This window comes from Mustela lutreola, chromosome 14, assembly GCF_030435805.1.
Source record: "Mustela lutreola isolate mMusLut2 chromosome 14, mMusLut2.pri, whole genome shotgun sequence".
NCBI classification, from domain to species: Eukaryota; Metazoa; Chordata; class Mammalia; order Carnivora; family Mustelidae; genus Mustela; species Mustela lutreola.
The window spans coordinates 11,248,709-11,272,782 of NC_081303.1; the positions used below are offsets into that span (position 1 = coordinate 11,248,709).

The 24,074-nt window shown below is 37.6% G+C and overlaps 1 protein-coding gene across 2 annotated transcripts in view; it reads right to left on the reverse strand.

Moving 5' to 3' along the window:
* Positions 1-24,074, reverse strand: part of SMYD3 (SET and MYND domain containing 3) — a 778,929-nt gene that overhangs the window by 617,382 nt on the left and 137,473 nt on the right. The gene's annotated exons all lie outside the window — the stretch shown is intronic.

Sequence of the window (24,074 nt, forward strand, 5' to 3'; positions counted from 1 at the left end):
AACATTCTGCTTGGTTCATAGAAAGTGCTAATTAAGTATTAGTCTTCTTATCATCACATTATTATTATTCCTTTAAGAGATTTTTTTAATAGTAAACTCTCAAAAGAAGTTCCTAGCTATCATTTGGAAATACTTCAGTGTTGAGTAGAAATGTTTTTAAAAGTTTAACTATTCTAGAAATTCAGAATTTTATAAACCTTTTTTTCCCAGTTGTTTTCAAGTTCTTCATATAGCTAACTTTAAATTTGGGGATCAAAGTACAGAAACAGTACAAGTTATTTACTGAAATATTCATGTATATAATTAAATGGTAACTACTTCTTAGCTTATTAGAAGCAACCAAACACAAATACAATTTAACACTGAAACTTGTCTTTCCTGGCGGAAAAAAAAACCTTTGTGTTTTTGGGAAAACTGTTGGTCAACATAAGTTTTAAATGTTCCAGAAAGTTAACACCTGCATCCAAATACTACAAAATTTCTATAAATGTTTCTCTTATTTCAAAAGAAAAAAAGAATGAGATATAATAAGGCTGCACTGAATGTTTTTATTTTTCTACACAGATCACGGGAAAGGCTAAGCAAACCATACTGCATCAAGTTCCCCCTCCCAACATTAGGCTGGTAGGAAAAAGTATTCAGCACAAGAGAGTAAGGATAATTAACTCTTTGTAGGTAAACTAAGCCATTTTACTAAAAAGTAATTTCCTTGTGATAGCTCATTTACAATAATCTTCAGAAGCCAAATTTTTAACTGATCAACCTTGACAAAACTAAAAGAATACCAATGGCAATAAATTATAACATCTATATGAGAAAATGAGAAAAAATATTTTTGAAATGTCATTACTCAAATGTTTTTTAAAAATTATGTGTTCTTTTAAAATGTAAATGTTAATTCTCTTTTTTCTAATACAAAGTTCTTTTGGATGCTACATTCTTCCTGTTGTTGCTGTTCTTCATTTCACTGCACCCAGAAAATCACCAGACTTTTTATACCATGGACTGTCATAGTTCTGGATAAATATAGAACAAAAGAGACAGTTCTTGCCTTCAAGGACAGTAGATGCTACAACAGAAGCAGACTAGCAGAAACAGCAATAATGCTTCCTAAGCATCTATTATGTGGCATCAGCTCTTGTGCTAGATACCTGTAAGACAGTAGCAGATGGAGAGTCATAAACTGAGGCAGCAGAAGTAATAGGTATTGGTGATCACCGGTCATAGGGTATGGTATGGCCATAAGAAGAGGCAGCTAAATTGGGGTAAAGAGGCCAGGTGTTGGATGGATATTCACCTCACCAAGAATTAAACCAGGAATAATGACAAAGAAAGAAAGAGTGAGCCTGAATGTAAAGAAATCACTAATCACTAATTAAATCACTAATTACTAATCACTCATTAAAATATTAATTAAAATTATAATTAAAATTATTAAAAAGGTAAAAAAAATGCGTGCATGAATGTTCATACCAAAGAAGTGAAAAGACTCCAATGTCCACCAACTGATAAACGGGTAAATAAAAGGTAGCATATGCGAGCACTGAACTATTTATTATTCAGTCATAAAAAATGAAGCATTGACACATGCTACAACATGGATGAACGGTGAAAACGTTATGCTAAATGAAAGAAGCCGGTTGCAAAAGAAATCACACATTATTTAACTCTGCTGACATGAAACATCCAGAACGGACATATCCATAGAGAAAGAAAGTAGACTAGTTGCCCAGGGCTGGAGTGGAAACAAGTTTAACTGAGATAAACGAGAAGTGCCTCTAATGGGTTCAGAATTTTTCTCATGGTGATGGAAATGTATAAGAATTAATTGCGGGGGTGGGGGTTAACTGTGGGAGCACCTGGATGGCTCAGTTGTTGGGCGTCTACCTTCGGCTCAGGTCATGATCCCAGGGTGCTGGGATGGAGCCCCGCATCAAGCTCCCTGATCAGCGGGAAGCCTGCTTCTCCCTTCTCCCACACCCCAGCTTGTGTTGCCTCTCTTGCTGTGTCTCTGTCAAATAAAAAAAATAAAATCTTAAAAAAAAAAAAAAAGTTACAGCAGTAATAGTTTCACAACTCCGTGAATATAGTAAAAATCACTGAACTGCTTACTTTAAACATATAAACCACATAGCATATGATTTATATCTCAATAAAGCCGTTGCCTCGCAAAAAGATAACCAAGAGATGGCTATATCCCTCCGATTACTTCAGTTCTATTCTAATGTCTGAGAAGAACAAAGAATGTTGGGCAAAGAAAACTCTACTTCTAAGGTGAATAGAGCCCTTTGCTTCCATTACAAAGAGAGCAGTGGGACTTGCCCACAATGGCTAGGTCTCACAAGGAGAGATTCCAATCTCTGATGCCTCAGGGCTCACAGACCCTTCTAGAAATGTAGGTAAAGCCTGTACCACCCTTCACACTTCCTGAGACATTTCTCTTACCATCTCCCTACATGACTACTAAGGAACTGAACAGATTTTATCTGACATAAACAGGAATACTCAGAAAAAAGACTAATTTAGGGAGTCCCAAGAAAGGCTCTCTATTAAAATAAAAGGTTTAGGGCACCTGGGTGGCTCAATGGGTTAAGCCTCTGCCTTCGGCTCAGGTCACGGTCTCAGGGTCCTGGGATCGAGCCCCGCATCGGGCTCTCTGCTCAGCAGGGAGCCTGCTTCCCTTCCCCTCTCTCTCTGCCTGCCTCTCTGCCTACTTGTGATCTCTGTCTGTCAAATAAATAAATAAAATCTTAAATAAATAAATAAGTAAATAAATGGTTTAAATGAAATCTGAATCAATACATTTCTTCATTTCATCAAGGATGAAAGCCTTGGAAGAGTCAGTGAACCCAGGATATGCTTAATACAAATGAAGATATATTGAATAATTCATTTAAATTGTTTTAACAACATTAACAGATACAGACGATAAAATTAACCCAGGAGAGCACTGAAGAGATTAAAGACACAGGCTGGTGACAGAAAGTGGAAGAGAGAGCCCAAGTCTGTCAGTGCTTTTGTGCAGAGCACCATACACAAATTGCAATCAAAAGTTAAATAGAAGACTTAAAGATTTTCTCATACGTTAAGGAAGACCAGTGAACCCAGACTGCCTGGCACATGCACTAAAGGCTTCCTGGAAAGTGGGATGCATCAGCCATGAGTATCTCCGACAGTGCCTTGCACATCCTACACAGTGAATAAATGTTTATGAAATGAGTAACTGAATTTACATATAAAAAGTACTTTCAACTAAACCTCCAAGACCAGTAATGCTTGAGAGCTGTAAAAAAAAAAAAAAAAACCACAGCAAATTTTTCAAAATTGGTTCTCTCCTAAGAGAGTTTATCTAACAGTTGTCAAGAGACAACTGTTAGATAGACTGCTCTAAGGATAGCTCTCTGTGGTTCTTACACCTTGTATCTCAAAATTAAAAGTAACATGGACTCTGGGGCGCCTGGGTGGCTCAGTTGGTTGGACGACTGCCTTTGGCTCAGGTCATGATCCTGGAGTCCTAGGATCGAGTCCCGCATCGGGCTCCCAGCATCATGGGGAGTCTGCTTCTCCCTCTGACCTTCTCATCGCTCATGTTCTCTCTGTCTCTCTCTCAAATAAATAAATAAAAATCTTTAAAAATAAAATAAAATAAAATAAAAGTAACATGGTCTCTACCTTCATTCAGATAACTATCCCAACAAATACAACAGTTTTCAAAATTTTACGTTAGAAATCCTTAGTTTAAGAGCAAACTCAAGGGACGCCTGGGTGGCTCAGTTGGTTAAACAGCTGCCTTCGGCTCAGGTCATGATCCCAGTGTCCTGGGATCGAGTCCCACATCGGGCTCCTTGCTCAGCGGGGAGCCTGCTTCTCCCTCTGCCTGCTATTATGTCTGCCTGTGCTCTCTCTCTCCGCCCCCTTCTCTCTGATAAATAAATAAAATCTTTAAGAAAAAAAAAAGAGAAAACTCAAAACTCTAACCTGGTAATCACACATACTACACACAGATTGAATGTGTTAGGGGAAAAAAAGGTGTACACCATGCTTTCCCCATCTGTTTATTCATACAGCTGATTTCCAATTTTATAAAAGAAGTTCATAAGTGAAAATATATACACACAGATAATTTCCTTTTCTAAAAAAATTATTTATGTAAGAGAGAGAGCGAGGCATTGGGGCAGAGATAGTCTTTTTTTTTTTTTTTAAGATTTTACTTATTTATTTGACAGATCACAAGAAGGCAGAGCAAACCCTCTGAGCCACCCAGGCGCCCCAGGAGATAGTCTTAAGCAGACTCTGAGCTCAGGAGTCAGGCCAACAGGGCTCCTACCAAGGAGTATGGGCCCCTCCCTTTGGGAGCCTTTTGGGCGCCAATTCTAACCAAGGTGTGACAAGCTAGTTCAAATGTCTACCATAGGGTAAACTGTAATTCAATTGGTCACATAGCATCACTGTGGAGTTTCCTGTGTGTGTTACAATCTCATTGGCTACCTGTGCGTGGCCAGGCCCAGCCTCATGGCCTTTGCCCTTCAAAGCTAGTCTGTGGTTTAGAGTCCATAGTCTCTCATGGTTTACCTCCCCTTCCAATTTCCCTCAACTCCCTTCTCCTTTCCATCTCCCCTTGTCCTCCATGCTATTTGTTATGCTCCACAAATAAGTGAAACCATATGATAATTGAGAGACTATGGACTCTGAAAAACAATCTGAGGGTTTTGAAGGGGCGGGGGTGGGAGGTTGGGGTACCAGGTGGTGGGTATTGGAGAGGACATGGAGCACTGGGTTTGGTGCAAAAACAATGAATACTGTTATGCTGAAAATAAATTTAAATAGATAAATAAATAAATAAATAAATAAGCTAGTCTGTGAAACAGAGAAATGTGGCCCCTCTCTGTAAGAGGTGCAGCCCTGTCAGGGTTTGATTCTTGATGCTTGGCGCGAAATAAAGCTTTGCTCGACCTTCACTTTATATCAGTCTCCCTCCTTTAATCAAGACCCATTTTGGTGGGGGGGCGGGGCATAACAGACCTGAGCCGAAATCAAGAGTCAGATACTTAACCTACTATGCCATCTAGACACCCCATAGAATAATCATTTTTTTTAAAAGCTAACACTGAGAAACATCATCTACCAAAAATGAAAATTAGAGAGTAAATGTCATTTTAAAAAAAAAGAAATGCATATATTCACTTTTCCAAAAAATTTACTGAAGTATTCTTTTAAATAGCACTGTTTCTGTTACACTTAACATTATTAGATTGTTAGAAATTTTATTTCCACTTCTCATGCCTAAACTGTATCTCCAAGCTAAAACTAAAATTTGCCTCTACTTAGATCATAAAACAAATAAAGTTCCTAGCATTCATAGACCACAGGAGAGTTAAATAAGCAACTCAGAAAATGGGTCCAACGTCTCCCCAAGTGAGGAGTCCCTCCTCCCTCTCCTTTCCCTGGAAGCCAGCAGAGGGAAGGCAAAAGAGCCTTACAGGCAGGAAAAATACCAAAGCCATCAGCGAAGCAGCCTCTGTCTTCATGGCATGATCTACCACCAGGGAAAGGATCTGAATGAGAGAGGAGATTCCAACAATCACTGAAAGGAGCCCTCCTGAGAATGTCCCCCTCCCAAAATGACTGAAGGTACCGCGGACTTCACAAGCAACATAGCTTCATCTGGGAGGTCGACTACACACCCAACCAACTGAATTCAGAATCTGTGTCTCACTAAGACCTCGAGGCAATTTGTATTTCATTAAAGGTAAAAAAGTACTGGTCTCACCTACAAAAAATAGCCTTACCTTAAAACTGAATTAGAGGCAATTATTCGGGATATGAAGCCTCTTTGGTTTAAAAATATATTATCCCTGAAATGGTAGGCAGCAAAATCTAACAAATCACATGAAATGAAAGCTGTCAGGATGCTGCTTTTTAGAAGATGGTCAGAGTATCAAGATGACTGACCCCTGATTTGGAAAACTAGGACAATATACACATAAACTCACACAGTGCTCGCTTCGGCAGCACATATACACATAAACACACACATATATATGCATACAATATTACCTCACAACAGTCAAAGAAAAGTGTTGAATTGTAATGAACCTAATTAATTTAAAAATTGGTAGCTGTCATTTTATATAAGTCTGTTTGAAAAAACAGTGATAAAGGAAAGTCTAATTTATTTCACCAACATGAAGCTCCAAGTTCAAAACGTCTAAGGTTTTAATGAAGCATGCAATATAAAAAAATGATGACTACTAAAGGTGATACTATAATCCCAGAACAGAAGGCATTAAAAATACCCAGACTATGGGGCATCTGGGTGGCTCAGTCATTAAGGGTCTCCCTTCAGCTCAGGTCACGATCCCAGGGTCCTGGGATCAAGCCCCATGTCAGGCTCCCTGCTCAGCGGGAAGCCTGCTTCTCCCTCTCCCACTTCCCCTGCTTGTGTTCCCTCTCTTGCTGTATCTCTTTTGTTCAAATAAATAAATAAAATCTTTAAAAAAAAAAAAAAACAGACTAAAAGGAGAGATTGACTACAAAGATGCTATTGGGTATAAGAGAAAGATTCATGATGAGAGGCGAGACAAGCAAAGATAAAAGTAAAAGGGAATTAGAAAGTTATGAACGCGGTGCACTTGTGGCCCCAAGACCACAGACAGCAAGCAAAACAATTACCATTTCCTTAATAAGTTACTACTCTGAAAAACTTCAAATTCATTTTTAAGGTCATATCTTCCCCTCAACAGAGCAATTCTGAAAGGAAAGTGGCAAGTAAAAATAGAAAAGCCTTTTAAGATGCATTTTATAAGGATTTTTCCAAAGTACATCAGCCTTGCCAAAGACATAGCTGCCATGAGTTCTGACATCCCCAAATGCTGAAACTTACAGGATAAACTGAATAAAGATGTGACGGAGTCCTCCACTCGCTGGGTGGCTACTTCACTGCGTTACATCTAGTGGCGTACTCATGTGCTCTTTACCTCATCCGCAACCCTGTCTTTACTCCAGCAGCAGCTAACACAAGGTAAAGCACAAATCACCTGCTCAGTATTTAGTAAGCAGATGAATGATTCACCTAACTCCGTCTAATGATCATATTTATAAGACAGACCATACAGCATTGTACACACGCACACACCAATTACTAACCCACAACCAACCCTCATTTATCACTGAGTATCTTGCAAACATGTATCACAAGTCATGGAGGAAAGACTTAACAAACCTTGAGGCATAATATTGTTATCTTCATATGTCAAAGCACCATCACCATTCATTTTGTCTCCTCAACGACAAATCATTCAAGTGGAAGGGTTTGTGAAAGATCAGGATCCAGTTCAATCAAAGAAGGACCACTGGACATAAACACCAGCGGCTGGTCCACACCCATAAGCCTCTCATTCCCCTCTTTTCTTCCCCATCTGCTTGCTTTATCTAACAGAACTTACAGAAAAAACTACCAAACTACCACCAAAACCCTGCTCGTCGTCTTAGCCACAGTAAATACCAGCACCTTTGTTTGTTTTACCCTGTCATGCACATTACAAGCATGTCAGCTTTTATTCTACTCTTGGTATCTACAATATACAAAGAGGAAAGTGAGAGATACGGAAAAATATCTATGGTTATGGAGAAGATGAAGACATTAAATAAAAGTAAGTCATCTGGAACAATGGGTGTGATTAGTGTCTGAGAGGAAACACTTGGGTTGCCGGCAGCTGTTTCATAGAAGACCTGATAAAGAGGGTGAAGTCAAAAAGAAAGATTGAGGGGCGCCTGGGTGGCTCAGTGGGTTAAAGCCTCTGCCTTCAGCTCAGGTCATGATCCCAAGGTCCTGGGATGGAGTCCCACATTGGGCTCTCTGCTCAGTGGGGAGCCTGCTCCCTTCTCTCTCTCTGCCTGTCTCTCTGCCTACTTGTGATCTGTCAAATAAATAAATAAAATCTTAAAAAAAAAAAAGACTGAAGATGGAAAATGTATGGCTTGCTTTCACTATACACGCATCTCATATAAAATATTTTCATCTAGATACACTAGAAAATAACGTATCTATTTTGGAGCAATATTATAATATAGAAACACTCAGGAAAAATATCCTAAGGGATAATTATCTTTCAGATTTTTGCCCCCCAGGATGCATGTATTGTATTGATTCTTAAATTATTTTCTGTAACTGTTTTGAGAGCAGATTTAGGTTCACAGCAAAACTGAGAGGAATACAAGGAAAGTGCCCATATATCCCTGCAGCCACACCACATTCGTAGCCTTCCCCATTATCAGCATGCCTCCCCACAGTGCTCTATCAGTCACAACTGATGAACCTACAATACTACATCAAAATCCTCCAAAGTCCACAGTTTACATTAGAGTTCACTCCCGGTGCTGTATAAACTATAGGTCTAAAAATGTATAATGATACGTATCCATCATTCTAGTATGATACACAGTATTTTCACAGCACTAGAAATCCTCTGCTCTGCCGATTCATCCCTCCCCATAACCCAACTCATGGTGTCTACTAATCTTTTCTTCTGTCTCCAAGCTGAGTCTTTTTCAGAATGTGATCTAGTTGGAATCATACTAGCTAGCCTTTCAGGTTGTCTTCTTGCACTTAGTGATAAGCATGTAAGGTACCTCCATGACTTTTCATTGCTTGATAGCTCATTTCTTTTCAGCGCTAAGTAATATTCTACTCTCCAGAGGTACCAGAATTTATTTCTCCGTTCACCTTCTGAAGGTGGTTTCTTCTTCTTTTTCTTGGTTTCTTCTTCTTTTTTGAAAATACTTCCTCATTTGAGAGAGAGAGAGATATAGAAAGGGAGAGAGCACACAAGCAGGAGGGGCAGAAAAGAGAATCTCAGGCAGACTCTGAGATCAGGGCTTGAGCCAAAACCAAGACTCAGGCGCTTAACCAACTGTGCCACCTAGGTGACCCATGGATATCTCGGTTTCTTCCAAGTTTTGAAAATTATGAAACAGATGCTTTGAACATCCATAGCAGATTTTTCCATGAATAGAAGTATCTAACTCCTTTGAGTAAATATAAAGGAGCATGGCTGCTGGATAATATGGTAAAACTATAATTAGTTTTGTAAGAAACTGCCAAACTGTCTTCCAAACTGGCTGTTCCATTTTGCATTCCCACCAGCAATGAATGGGAATTTATGTTAATTCCACATCCTACCAGAATTTAATGCTGTCAATATTCTGGATCTTGGCCATTCTACTGCATACATAGTATATTCCATTGTCATTTTAATTTGTATATGATATCAGAGTATCTTGTCATATGCTTATTTGACATCTGAATTATCTTCTTTGATGAGATGTCTGTTAAGATCTTTATCTTTTTCTTAATTGGGTTGTTTTTGTATTGTTAAATTTAAGAGTTCTTTGAATATTATACAGAACAGTGCCTTACTATAATATGTATATTTTGCAAATATTTTCTCCCAGCCAGTTTCATCTTCTCATTCCCTTCACATTTTATGCAAAACAGATTTTTAAAATTTTGATGAGGTCCAGCTTATCAAGTATGTGTTTCATTTAATCATGCCACTGGTATTGTAGGTTTACTCCCCAGCTATCTAAGAGGAGTCCAACAGTCTTGTTTTACACATACATCTATTGTCCATTTTCAGTTAACTATTTTAGAAGCTATAAGGACTGTGTTTAGAACATTCCCTTTTTGCTCTGGGAAGTCCAATTGTTGCAGCACAATTTGTTGAGAAGACTATCTATGCTCCACTATATTGCCTTTGTCCCTCTGTAAAAGAGCAGCTGACTATTCATGCGAATCTATTTCAGAGCTCCCAACTCTATCACAGTGATCCATTCATCTATTATTTTGCCAATAATACACTGACTTAATTGCTATATTATATTGAGTCTTGAAGTTAGATGGTGTCAGTCCTCCACCTGTGCAATTCCCCAATAAGGCATCCTGGGTCTTTTGTATCTCTAAACCTTAGAATCAGTTTATTGATATCCACAAAATAACTTACTGGGGTTCTGACTGCTACTGAATTGAATTAATAGATCAACCTGGGAAGAAGTGACATCTCCACAATATTGACTCTTCTTATCCTTAGAACATGGAATTTCTTCCCACTTATATTATTCATTTTTCATTTCACTCAACAAAGTTTTGTAGTTTTCTTCAAATAGATACACACATTTTGTTAGATTTATACCTAACAATTTTATGGAAGCATGCTAATAAAAATAGTATTGGGATTTTAATTTCTGAATTCCACTTACTGGGGCCCTGGGTGGCTCAGTCACTTGAGTGTCTGACTCTTGATCTCAGGATCTTGAGTTCAAGCCCCATATTGGGCTCCACAATGGGCATAAAGACAACTCAAAAACAAACAAACAAACAAACAAAACAGAAAGAAATGCTCACAAATTCCACTTAATAATTGCTGATATGCAGGGTGCCTGAGTGGCTCAGTTGGTTAAGCAACTGCCTTTGGCTCAAGACATGATCCTGAGGTCCCCGATCGAGTCCCACATCAGACTCCCTGCTCGATGGAGAATCGGCTTCTCTTTGATCACTCCCCTCTCATGCTTTCTCTCTCTCTCAATACATAAATTCTTTTTAAAAAATAATTCCTGATATGTAGAAAAGTAACTAAGTTGTGTACATCAACTTTGTATCCTGCAACGTAGTTGCCTATTAGTTCCAAGAGATTTTGGTCAATTCTTTCAGATGTCCTACAGAGCTGATCATGTCATCTGTGAACAAAGATCTTTACTTTTCCCTTCTAAAGGTTTATACTTTTTATTTCCTATCTTGTCTTATTGCAATAGCTATGTATTCCCAGAACAATGTGGAAAAGGAGCAAGGAAAGGGTGACATCCTTGATTTGTCTTAGATGTACTGCAAAACCCCCAGTTATCCACAACTGAGAAGTGAGTATGTTAGCTACAGCTTTTTGTAGATATACTTTTTCTAGCTGAGGAAACTCCTAGTTTACTGATAGCTTTTAACATGAATGAATGTTGGATTTTGTCATGTAACTTTTCTGCATTTATTGATAAGGAAGTGCAAATGTAATTTTCCCTTTTTTAGCCCTCTAATTGATTTTTTTAAGATTTTATTTACGGAAAGGAAAAGAGAGCAAGAGTATGGGGAGGGACAGAGGAAAAGGGTGAGAGAGAATCTCAGACAGACGTCATGACCAGCAAGGAGTCCCATGCAAGGTGTGATCTCATGACCATGAGGTCATGACCTGAGCTGAAATCAAGAGACAGAAGGTTAATGACTGAACCACCCAGGCGACCCTAATTGATTTTTGAATGCTGAACCAACACTGCTTACTGGGTCATATCTCACTAAGCTATCTATGCTTGTAATTCTTTTATTTTATTTATTTATTTGATAGAGATCACAAGTAGGCAGAGAGGCAGGCAGAGAGAGAGGAGGAAGCAGGTTCCCTGCTGAGCAGACACCTGATGTGGGGCTTGATCCCAGGACTCTGGGATCATGACCTGAGCCCGAAGGCAGAGGCTTAACCCACTGAGCCACCCAGGCACTCCTCTGCTGTATAATTCTTTATGTACATTTATGAACATGGTTTCTCAATATTTTCTTGAAAATTTTTACATCTATATTCATGACAGATACTGGTCTATAATTTTCTTCTCTTACAATGTCTTTGACTGTTTTTAGTTGTGAGAGTAATGCTTATCTTATGGAATGAGTTAAGAAGTATTACCTCTGCTCTTAGTAGAGGCTGTTTAAAAAAAAAAAAAAAAAGTTTAATTTCTTCCTTAAATACACAACAGAATTCACCAGAAAAATAATCTGGGCCTGGTTGTTTCTGTTTTGGACAATATTAATTATTGATTCAATTTTGTTAATAGATACAAGCCCATTCATGTGCACTTCTTCCTCTGTGTTTTGGCAGCTCCTGTCTTTCAAGAAATTGGTCCATTTCATTTAGGTTATAAAATTAATGGGCTTAGAGATGTTCATAGTATTCCTTTATTATCCTTTTCATGTTCATGGGATCCACAGTAATGTCCCCTCTCCCACAGTAATGTCCCCTCTTTCATTTATGTTATTAGTAATTTGTATCTTTGTTCATTTTTTTTCTGAGTCAGCACGGTTGGGTTTATGGATTTTATTGATCTTTTTGAAGAAACAGTTTCTGGTTTCAATGATTTTCTCTATTGATTTCTGGGTTTTTTTTTCTGTCCAAGTTTTTATTTAAATTCCATCTAGTTAACACACACCAATACTGGTTTTAGGTGTAGAATTTAGTGTTTCATCTCTTACAACATATGGTGCTCATCACAGCAAATGATCTCCCGTCTTAAATGAGATGATACCTATATAAATATACAAAGATGACAGCTGTATAAATCACATGGACTGGGATGCCTGGGTGGATCAGTTGGTTAAATGTTTGTCTTCAGCTCAGGTCATGATCCTGGGGTCCTGGGATTGTAATTTCTGGTTTTGAATTTCACTGGTTTCCGTTATAACTCTGACTGTTTTTTTCTCTGCTTACTCTGCAATTAATTTGTACTTCTTCCTTTCCCAAAATCAAAACATATAACTGTTTTTATGTCTTTCTCTTTTAACATATGTATTCAATGCTATATGTCAGTATTAATATTTAATACATATATTCATATTTAATATGTGTTCAACATTATAAATTTCCCTGTAATCAGTGCTCTTGCTATATCCCAAAAGTCCTGACAAATTTTTGTTTAATTTAAAATATTTTTTAATGTCTTAAAGGTTTATTCTTTGACTTACGTGTCATTTAGAAGGGTGTTGCTTAATCTCCACATATTTTACAATTTTCCAATAATTTTCCCTGATTTTGAGATTAATTCTAAACTGCTCTGAATATACTGTAGAAATACCATTTTTAAATTTCTTCAGGTGGGGGCACCTGAGTGGCTCCTTTGGTTAAGCATCTACTTTAAGCTCAGGTCAATGATCTCAGGGTCTGCTTTTCCCTCTCCCTCTGCCACTCCCCTTGCTTGTGCTCTCTCCTCTCTCTCCATCAAATAAATGAATAAAACCTTTAAAAATAAAGTCTACTCTGTCTAATATTAATACAACTACTTCTCTTTTCTTAATTAGTATCAGTGTGGTATCCATTTACTTATTTTAACTTAATATAACCTATTTACTTATTCACTTACAAAGTTCAGTATAATTAACATAAAATATTATAATAGTTTCAATTCTACACATTACTTGGTGCTCATCACAATTTAAGTATACTCTTGGGGTGCCTGGGTGGCTCAGTGGGTTGAGCCACTGCCTTCGGCTCGGGTCATGATCTCAGGGTCCTGGGATCGAGTCCCGCATCGGGCTCTCTGCTCAGCAGGGAGCCTACTTCCTCCTCTCTCTCTCTGCCTGCCTCGCTGCCTACTTGTGATCTCTCTCTGTCAAATGAATAAATAAAATCTTTAAAAAAAAATTTTAAGTATACTCTTAATTTCCACCTTCAACTATTTCTCCCATTTCTCCACCCACTTTCCCTCTACTAACCAGCAATTTGTTCTCTATGTTTAAGAGTATACTTTTTAGGGATGCCTGAGTGGCTCAGTTGGTTAAGCATCTGACTCCGGCTGTGATATAAGGATCCTGGGATGGACGTGTGCATCAGGCTCCATGCTCAGAGGGGAGTCTGTTTCTCCCTCTGGCCCTCACGGTGATCATTTGTGCTCTCTCTCAAATAATTTTTTTTTTAAGTCCAGTTTTTGGTTTGTCTGGGCTTTTTCTTTGTTTCTCAAATTACAAATATGAGTGAAATGATAGTTATTTGTCTTCCTCTTACGGATTTATTTTACTAGATTCATCCATGTTGTTATAAATGGCAAGATTTCATTCTTTCTCATGGCTAAGTAATGCTCTGTTATATTTATCCATTCATCTATCAGTGGACACTTGGGCTGCTTCCATAGTTTGGCTATTGTAAATAATGTTTTAAACACATTTATTTAATAATAAATAAATAAATAAATAAATAAATAATTTTTTAAAAGTGGGGGGCGCCTGGGTGGCTCAGTGGTTTAAAGCCTCTGCCTTCAGCTCAGGTCATGATCTCAGAGTCCTGGGATCGAGCCTGCATCAGGCTCTCTGCTCGGCAGGGAGCCTGCTTCCCCCCCTCTCTGCCTGCCTCTCTGCCTACTTGTGATCTCTTTCTGACAAATTAATAAATAAAATCTTAAAAAACAACAACAACATTTATTTTCACCTTCTTTGAGTAAATATTCAGGAGTAGAATTACTGGATCATATGATAATTCTATTTTTAATTTTTTGAGGCACCTCCATACTGTCATTAACAGTGAATACAATAGTCTACATTCCAACTAATGTTGCACAAGGGTTCCTTGCAACCTCACAAACACTTATTTCTTGTTATTTTGATTTTAGCCAATCTAACATGTGAAGTGATATCTCATTGTGGTTTTGATTTGCATTTCCCTGAAAATTAGTGATGCTGAGCATCTCTTCATCTGTCTGTTGGTCACCTGTATGTCTTCCTTAGAGAAATGCTGCTTCATTCGCTCTGCCCATTTTTTTTTTTCTGCCCATTTTTTAATTGGATTATTTGGTTTTTTTATAGTTGAGTTGTGGGAGTCCCTTACATATTTTGAATATTAATCCTTTATCAGATATGTCATTTGCAAATATCTTATCCCATTCAATAGGTTGTCTTTTAGTTTTGTTCACTGTTTCCTTTGCTGTGCAGAAACTTTTTCATAGTAATTTCATAATCCTTTGTATTTCTGTGGTGTTGCTTGTTAATTCTCTTTCATTTTTTATTTTATTTATTTAAGTCCTTTCTCTTATGTCATGAATGAGTCTAGCTAAAGTTTTATCAATATTCTTCATCTTTTCAATGAACCAGCTCCTAGTTTCACTAATCTTTTCTATTATTAATTTTTTAGTTTCAATTTCATTTCTTTCCACTCTTTATTATTTCCTTCCTTCTATGAAATCTGGCCTCTCTTTGTTCTTCTTTTTTTTAGTTCCTTTAGGTGTAAAGTTAGATTGTTTGAAATTTTTATTTCTTATATCACTGCAGCATTATAAATTTTCCTCTGTGAAATAGTAATTGCTGTGTCTCAAAGATTTGGATCTGTTGTGTTTCCATTTTCATTTATCTCCAGGTATTTATTTTCTCATTGATTTCTTCATTGGTTCACTGGTAGCATGTTGCTGAGCCACCATGTTTGTGTTTTTTCCAATTTTTAAAAATTGATTTCTAGTTTCATACTGTTGTGGTTGCAAAACTCTTTGATATGATTTCAATCCTCTTGAATTTACTGAGACTGATTTTATAGCTTAAAATGTGATCAATCTTGGCAAATGTTCCATGCGCACTTGAAAAAAGGTGAATTCTGCTGGTTTGGGATGAAATGTTCCATATGTTTTGTGAATCAATCTAGTCTTATGTGTCTTTCAAAGCGACTGTTTCTTCATTGATTTTCTGTCTGGATGATGTGTTCACTGATATAAGTGGTGTATTAAAGTCTTCTATTATTGTATTACTGTCAGTCTTTCCCTTTACATCTGTTCATACTTGCTTTATATATTTAGGTGCTCCTGTGATGGGTGTATAGATATTTATAATTGTTTTATCTTCTTATTTTATGGATTCCTTTATCATTATATAATGCCTCTCTTGGTCATGTGTCACAGTTTTTGTTTTAAAGTTTATTTTGTCTGGACACCTGGGTGGCACAGCCAGTTAAACATGCAACCCTTGGTTTCTCCTCAGGTCATGATGTCAGGGTTGTGAGATCAAGCCCTACATCAGGATCCATGCTGAGCATGGAGTCTGCTTGGGTTTCTCTCTCTGAGCCACCCCCTCATTCATGCTTGCTCTCTTTCTCTCTAAAATAAATAAATAAAATGTTCGAAATCATAAAGTAATTATTGATGGTATATATTTATATCCATTTTGTTACTTGTTTTGTTGTTTTTGTAGTTCTTCTCTCTTCCATTCTTCTTACTCTCTTCCCTTATAATTTGATAACATTCTTTAGTGCTATGCTTAAATTCTTTTCTCTTTATGTGAAAGTGTATCTATTTCAGGTTTCTGATTTGTGCTTACCAGAAAATTCATATTTAGCATCCTAAGTATACAGCATCTGTATTACGCTGATCGTCAGTTAAGTTCAAATATATTCTAAAGACAATAGTTCCAGTCCCCTCCTCCACGTCTTATTTTACATCTTTTTATTTTGTTTACTTCTTAACTAATATTTTAGATATAACTGATTTTTACTCTTTTTGTCTTTTATCTTTGTACTAACTTCATAATTAATCTACTACCTTTACTATATGTTTGCTTTTACCCATGAAATTTTTTCCTTTCATGATTTTCTTGATTCTAGCTGTGGCCTTTTCCACTGAAAGAACCCCTTCAATATTACTTATTTAGTGGTGATGAACTCATCTAACTTTTGTCTAGGAAAATCTTTTTAACTCCTCATCTCTGAGTGATAAGCTTGCCAGGTAGACAATTCTTGGTTGTAGCTTTTTTCCTTTCAGAAGTTTGAATATATCATGCCATTCCCTTCTGGCCTTCAAATTTCTGATGAAAAATAAGCTGATAGCATTATGGGGTTTCCTTTGTATGTAACTAGTTTATTTTTCTCTTGCTAATTTTAAAATTCTGTCCTTAGCTTTAATTTTAGACATTAAAATTATTATATGTCTAATCATATGTCTTGGTTTAGACCTTCTTGGACTCACCTTGTTTGGGTCTTATTACGCTTCCTGTACCTACATATCTGTTTCCTTCCCCAGGTTAGGGAAATTTTCATCTACTATTTCTTTTTTTTTTTTTCATCTACTATTTCTTCAAGTAAGTTTTCTGCCCCTTTATCTCTTCTGCTCCTGGGGACCCTATAATGCAAATGTTAGTGCACTTAATGTTGTCCCAGAAGTCCCATAACCTATCATTTTCTTAAATTCTTTTTAGTTGTTTGTTTGTTTGTTTTTCTTTCAGCTTAGGTGCTTTTCAGTACCCTTCTTCCAGATCACTTATCCATTCTTGTGCATCCTCTAATCTGTTGCTGACTCCCTCTGGTATATTTTTCATTTCAGTCATTCTGTCCTTCAAGTCTTCTTTTTTGTATTTTCTATCTCTTCATTAAATTTCTTCATTAAATTTCTGAGTTCATTCACTCTTCTTTCAACTCCTGTGAAAATCTTTATGAGCATTACTTTGAACTCTTTTTTATTTTTGAAAGATTTTATTTATTTGACAAAGAGAGACACAGTGGGAGAGGGAGAAGCAGGCTTCCCTATGGGGCTCGATCCCAGGTCCCTGGGATCATGACCTGAGCTGAAGGCAGACACTTATCAACTAAGCCACCTAGGCACCCCTACTTTGAACTCTTTTAACAACTGCATTTTTACCTCTTCTTTGTTTCATTTTTTTCTTTTTTCTCCCAAAAATTTATCTTGTGCTTCCCTTTGGAGCATATTTGCTGTTTTCTCATTTTAAAAAAAAAAAATTTCTATGTTTCTTTCTATGAATCAGGTGAAACAGCTCTTCTCCCAATCTTGAAGGAGTGGCCTTGAGAAGAACATTTTCTGTGTAGACTGGATGCACCTGGCAGCTTTGGCTAGCTGACTGAAGCTGTAGGGAGTACAGTCTGGGGGTCTCAGGACAATCCACTCATGGGCCACTCTATTGAGACCATGGCCAGAAGTGCAGTGAGGACAGCCCAGAAAGTGTCCTCGTGTTCACTAGGTCGGGGCCACCTTGGTGAGACACTTAAGCTCATGTGTGTGTAGGTGGGGGCCACTCCTTGGGGGAAAAGCTGGTGTTGCTATGGACTAGGATTCTGGTAATCACTGGGGCAGCAGGAGAGCTAGAGTGTCCAGACCCTACTCCATCTGCACTATCAAAGTGGAGAGAAATGTAAACAATGGCATTCAGACAATATCTCTATCCCCAGAAAGATTTCCAACAGGTCTCTCACCATTTCACAGATGCTCTAGCATCAGTAGATGGGTTTCCTTAACTTCTAGTCTATTTCCTCTATTAAGATACAGCTTAATTCCTGTGTCCCAAGGTAGGGAAATTTGTACATGGGTCCCTCAGTATACTATTCCTTCCCACTCAAGTTCATAGCATTAGGGGTGGGGTTCCCATCATTACCACGTATCCATCTCTGCTGCCATTCTTTATGTGGTCCCTCTATCCTTTATCGGGCAGAAGCTGTTCAATCAGCCAACAATTCTTCTTCAGAAGGAACCGGCTCTATATGAAGGTGCAGCTTAAGTGTGTCCATGTGAGGACTTGAGTTCAGGGTATTCCTATGCCACCTTCTGCCCTTTGTGGTCTCAACTGAGCATTTTATATGGTTCCATGTCCTATCTTTCTGAGCATACAAGTTATACTTCTGTTTTCTACTTTTTATACTGATTGCCCCTGTATTCCATAACAAAAATCTGTAACATTACAACTAATCCAAACCAACTTTCAAATAACACTATACCATTTTGTGGCTGGTGTGAGTGAGTACTCTATAAAAACAAAACAATCCTAATTCTTCCTACTTCTCCCTTTTATCATTTCTGTCACTTATTTCACTTATATATAAGTAAGTGTGTGTGTATAAATATATACATACATATATAAGCATACATAGTACACTGTTATTATCATCTTGAATGATCTGTTATCTGTTAGGTCAATTAGAAGATGAAATTAAGTTTTTATTTTACCTTCACTTATTCTTCCTTCAATATTCTTCCTTTCTTTATGTAGATACAAGTGTCTGGCCTATATTGTTTTTCTACTCTCAGAAGAATTTCTGGGGTGCCTGGATTCACATGGTTTCTGCTCAGGTTGTGACCTCAGGTCATACACTGGGCCGCACATAAGGCTCCATGCTCCATGCGGACTCTGTTTGAGATTCTCTCACCCTCTCCCTCTACCCCATCTGCTTGTGATCGCTCTCTCTCTCTCTCAAATAAGTAATGTTTTTAAAAAAAAAAAAAAAAAAACTTCTTTTAACGATTCCTACAAGGTGGATTTACTGGCAACAAATTCTTACAGTTGTTGTTTGTTTGAGAAAGTCTTCATTTCTCCTTCATTTTTGAAGGACAATTTCACCAGGTACAGAATTCAAGATAGGCGGAGAATTTTTTCTCTCAACACTTTAAATATTTCACTTCACTCATATCTTGCTTACATGATCTCTAAGAAGTGAGATGCAAATTCCCATCTTGGTTCCTTGATAGGTGATGTGTTTGGTCCTCTTGTTTCTTTCAAGATTTTCTCTTTACCTTTGGTTTACTGTAGGTTTAAAAATGATATACACAGGCATAGTTTTGGGGATTTATCCTGCTTAACATTCTCTGAGCTTCTTGATCTATGATTTGGTGTCTGATATTACTTTAGGGAAATAGTCCTTACTTAGTCCTTACTTAGTCCTTACTGGTTCAAGTATTTTTTCTGCTCCTTTTTCTCTTTCTTTTCTGGCATTCCTAATACATGTATATTATACCTTCTGTAGTTGTCCTATAATATTTGACTATTATAGTCTGGTTTGTCTTTTTTTTCCCCCCAGTCTTTCTTCTCTTTCCTTTTCAGTATTTGAAATTTCTTATGAGATATCCTTCAGCTGAGAGATTCCTTCCTTACCCATATTCTGTCTAATACTCCCATTAAAGATATTCTGCATTTCTGTTAGTGTTTTTGATCTCTAGCATTTCTTTTTGGTTCATTGTTATGATTTCCATCTTTCTAATTACATTGTACATCAATTTTTATATGCTGTCTACTTTAGCATATTAATCGTTTACCAACCATATATCACATTAATCATTAAATTCTGAATCTGATTTTTCCAACATCCATGCTGTATCGTTCTAATGATTTCTCTTTCTCTTCACATTGTGTTTTTTCCCTTTTGATAATGTGTGGTGATTTTTTTCTTGATGGCTGGACATGATGTACCAGGCAACTTAACAGCTATAAATTGGTCTTTAGTAATGTGGTATTATTAAGTTTGGGAAGAGGAGAAGTGTTCTATATTTTTATGATTATGCCTCAGTATTTTAGTAAGCATAATGCCTCAGCACTGTGCATTTCACAAGTGTTTCTCAGGGTTTTTGTCTGCCCCCTTAAGTGCAAGAAGATAGCAAGTTTCCTGGAGTTGGATGTTTCCCTTCCTCCAAGGCAGTGAGTCTCCAATTACACCTCAGTCGGATATAATATGGTTAACTAGATTCTCCTGAGGGCAGGCCTTGTCAAGAAGTCTAGAATGCTCTGAGGGTTGCCTGGGTGGCACAGTCTGTTGAGCACCGGACTCTTGCTTTCTGCTTAGGTCATGATATCAAGCTTGTGGGATGTGCCCTGCTTCTGGCTAAGCACTCATCTGGCCACTCCCTGCCCACTCCTACTCCCTGCCCCTCCCACTTGTGCGCTCTCTCTCTCACTCTCTCTAAAAATAAATAAATAAATCTTTAAAAAAAGAACAACAACAGACTTGCTTTGGCATATTTCAAAATGGTTCCTTTTTCCTTCCCCCTTCCAAAAGCACAAGAGGATTTTTCCCAAATATTTACTATGAGAACCTGGTCAAGCTACTGGAGGAAAAATTCAGAAAAATGGGGAGGTCCCTCTGTGACAAGGGTCCCCTGGAGTTTTTTTTTTTTTTTTTTTTTTTTTTTTTTTTTTAAAGATTTTATTTATTCATTTGACAGAGAGAGATCACAAGCAGGCAGAGAGGCAGGCAGAGAGAGAGAGAAGGAAGCAGGCTCCCTGCTGAGCAGAGAGCACAACGCGGGGCTCGATCCCAGGACCCTGAGATCATGACCTGAGCCGAAGGCAGTGGCTTAACCCACTGAGCCACCCAGGTGCCCTCCCCTGGAGTTTTTAACTCACCTTTGTCCACATTGAGCCTCCATCAATTTCAGATCAGGTTTTCCCACTACCGTATTGCTTTCTGCTCATGAGTCTGCTGTGCTGAGCCATGACTCCCTTTACTCCCGTGCCTGTCTTCAATCTGGGAGACAGTAGGTTACCCTGGGTCCTCCCTTTCCTTACAGATCCAAGAAGAGCTAGTGGTTTTTCAGTCTTTTCAGTTTTTTATTTGTTAGGCTAAAGTGACAACTCCCAAGCTTCTCACATGCAAAACCAGAAACTAGAAGTATAATGTTTCTGTTTATCTTTCTAAAAGGTCAAATCTCATAAACTTTCTGGGTTCTCATTACATTTACAGTGAGAAGAAACTTAGAAAAATTAATTCCCACAATGTTCTAAACAGAGATGAATGTAAAAGGAAGAAAATGCAACTAATGAACAAGATAAAACTATACTTAAGCACAGAAATTTTATATAGTAACATGGGTCTGCATGTGCATCAAAAGAAGTACCACCAGTCACTGTCCTTAAAAAGTCTTATTTTGGGGAAAAAAATTATACTGAAAATTATACTTCAACAGCTCAGTAACAAAAGACAAAGGGAGTTAATTGGCCCTTCTATTTACTAGCTGTCTAAAGACATTATTTGTAGTAGCTGAATAGGGCAGATTGTCTTCCTACCTCAGAAATATTTCACCAATGGGACATTAAATAATACTGCCTAGGACTTACAGGATGAGAAAAACCTGACCAAATTTCTAATGCAGAAATCTTTCATACACACAATTAAAAAAAAAAAAAAAAGAAAAGAAATTGGTTAAGGTTCTAGAAGGAAGTTTAGATGTTTTCTGTGTGGGTATTTTATTGAATAAAATCTTACAAGACCAGGTTTTTCTTATGTGCTGACATACTGAAAATTTATCTTTTATCTCCCAAATGTCTCACAAACGGAACTTAACAGCCAAATTATTTAAAAAGTCTATGTGTGTAACACAATACCTGAGATTTGCAAATTGCTCTGAGTAAATATTAAGCCTAAAACATTTGAGACAAATAAACAAAATATACTTATTTGGTAAATAGTTCAATTTATCCATAGTACTTAAAACTCACATGGCTTTATAAGCTTTATTGTAGCTTACAAACATTGAGTGAATGCCTTATTGTGTTTCTACTTCCTCTTCAAATATTGATGTACTGAATTAAGTCACAGTCCTTCGGAGAGAAAAGCAGCCAGCATTTATAACTTAAAATAAGAACTAGAGGCACCTGGGTGGCTCAGTGGGTTAAGCCTCTGCCTTCAGCTCAGGTCATAATCCCAGTGTGCTGGGATCCAGACCCGCATCAGGCTCTCTGCTCAGCAGGGAGCCTGCCTCCCCCACTCTCTCTGCCTGCCTCTCTGCCTACTTGTGATCTCTCTCTCTGTGTCAAATAAATTAATTAAATCTTTAAAAAAAGAAAAGAAAAATTAGAACTGTTTCCATTTAAAGAAAGAGAAGAAAAAGAATAAACTAAATGAAAGGATTCAAAGATAAACCCTGTAATAATAGCAGTCACCCCCCCCCAAACTGTGTATACTATCATCTGTACACAAGAATTGAAATAGACATGGAGCAGTAGAAATAGGAATCCAGTAGACGACTGCTTTTCAAACAAATCACCCGAGAGTCTTCTTTAAAATGAAGAGTCTAATGCCACAGGTCTAGAATGTGGCTTTTACACATTCCTTAAAAAGTTCAGGTTAGACCGTACGTCAGGTGGTAAGAAAACAGGATATCAGGATATTTGGGGGTGCTAAAGTCATGCCCAAAGAGCACAAGTTAGGTTTACAGGCACACAGCAAAAAGGGAAAGCGCACATCATGGAAAACTGGGCATCACAGTAAGTGACAGAACACACTCACTGTGCAGTTTGGGTTACTGCTGGGTAATCTGGGAGAGAGCTAAGGAAATGGAAGTCTATTCTGGATTTGCAAAAACCAAAGTTTTGTTTGTTTGTTTGTTTTTAATTTCTTGGAGAGAGAGGGAGGGAGAACAGGGGAGGGGCAGAGAAAAGAAGAGAGAAAATTCCAAGCACATGACAAACCAAGTGTGGAACCCAACACGGTGCTCGATCTCATGACCCTGAGATGATAAGAGAGCCAAAATCAAGAATCAGATTCTCAGCCAACTGAGCCACTGACACTCCCCAAGAACCAAAGTTAATCTGGTGCAGCCACTATGGAACACGGTATGGCAGGGTACCTAGGTGGCTCAGTAGGTCAAGCCTCTGACTCTTGATTTCAGCTCTGGTCATGCATGGTATCAGGGTTGTGAGATAAAGCTCCACATCAGATTGCCCACTCAGCAGGGAGTCTGCCTGAAATTCTCTCCCTCTCCCTCTGCCCCTCTTCCTGCTTGCTCTCTTTTCAAATAAATAAATCTATAAAAAGAAAACTTTATGGAGATTCCTCAAAAAATTAAAACTATAAATACCACACAATCTAGTAATTTCACTTCTGGATACTTACCCACAGAAAACTGTAACGCTAATTTGAAAAGACATACGCATCCTTATATGTTCACTGCAGCATTGTTTACAATAGCCAAAATATGGAAGCAATGTAAGTATCCACCAATAGATTACTGAAAAAGATGTGAGATACACACACAGAGGAATATTTCTTAGCCATAAAAAAGAATGAAGTCTTGCTATAGGTGACAACACGGATAGAGCTAGAAGGTATTATGGTAAGAGAAATAAACCAAAGACAAATTATCTTTTGATTTCACTCTTACGTGAAACCAAAAAACAGAGCAAAACAGAAACAGACTCATAGATACAGAGAACAATCTATATTGTCCTTCTGGCAGCCAGAAGGAAAAGGGGTGTGGGGGACAGACAAAATAGGTGAGAAGAACTAAAAGGTACAAATGTCCAGTTATAAAATATATAAGACATGGGAATGCAATGTACAGCACAGGGAACATAGGGAATATAAGGAATAAAGTTAATAAAATATAATAACTTTGTATTGTGACAGATGGTAGCTAGATTTCTCATGGTTTATCAATTGCAATGTATACAAAAATATATTATATGTATATAATATATAAATATTGAGCCATTATGTCATACATCTGAAACTATATAATATCATATGTCAGCACACATCAATTAAAAAATGATTTCAAAGTTTCCCAATGTTCTGAAAAATATTAATCTA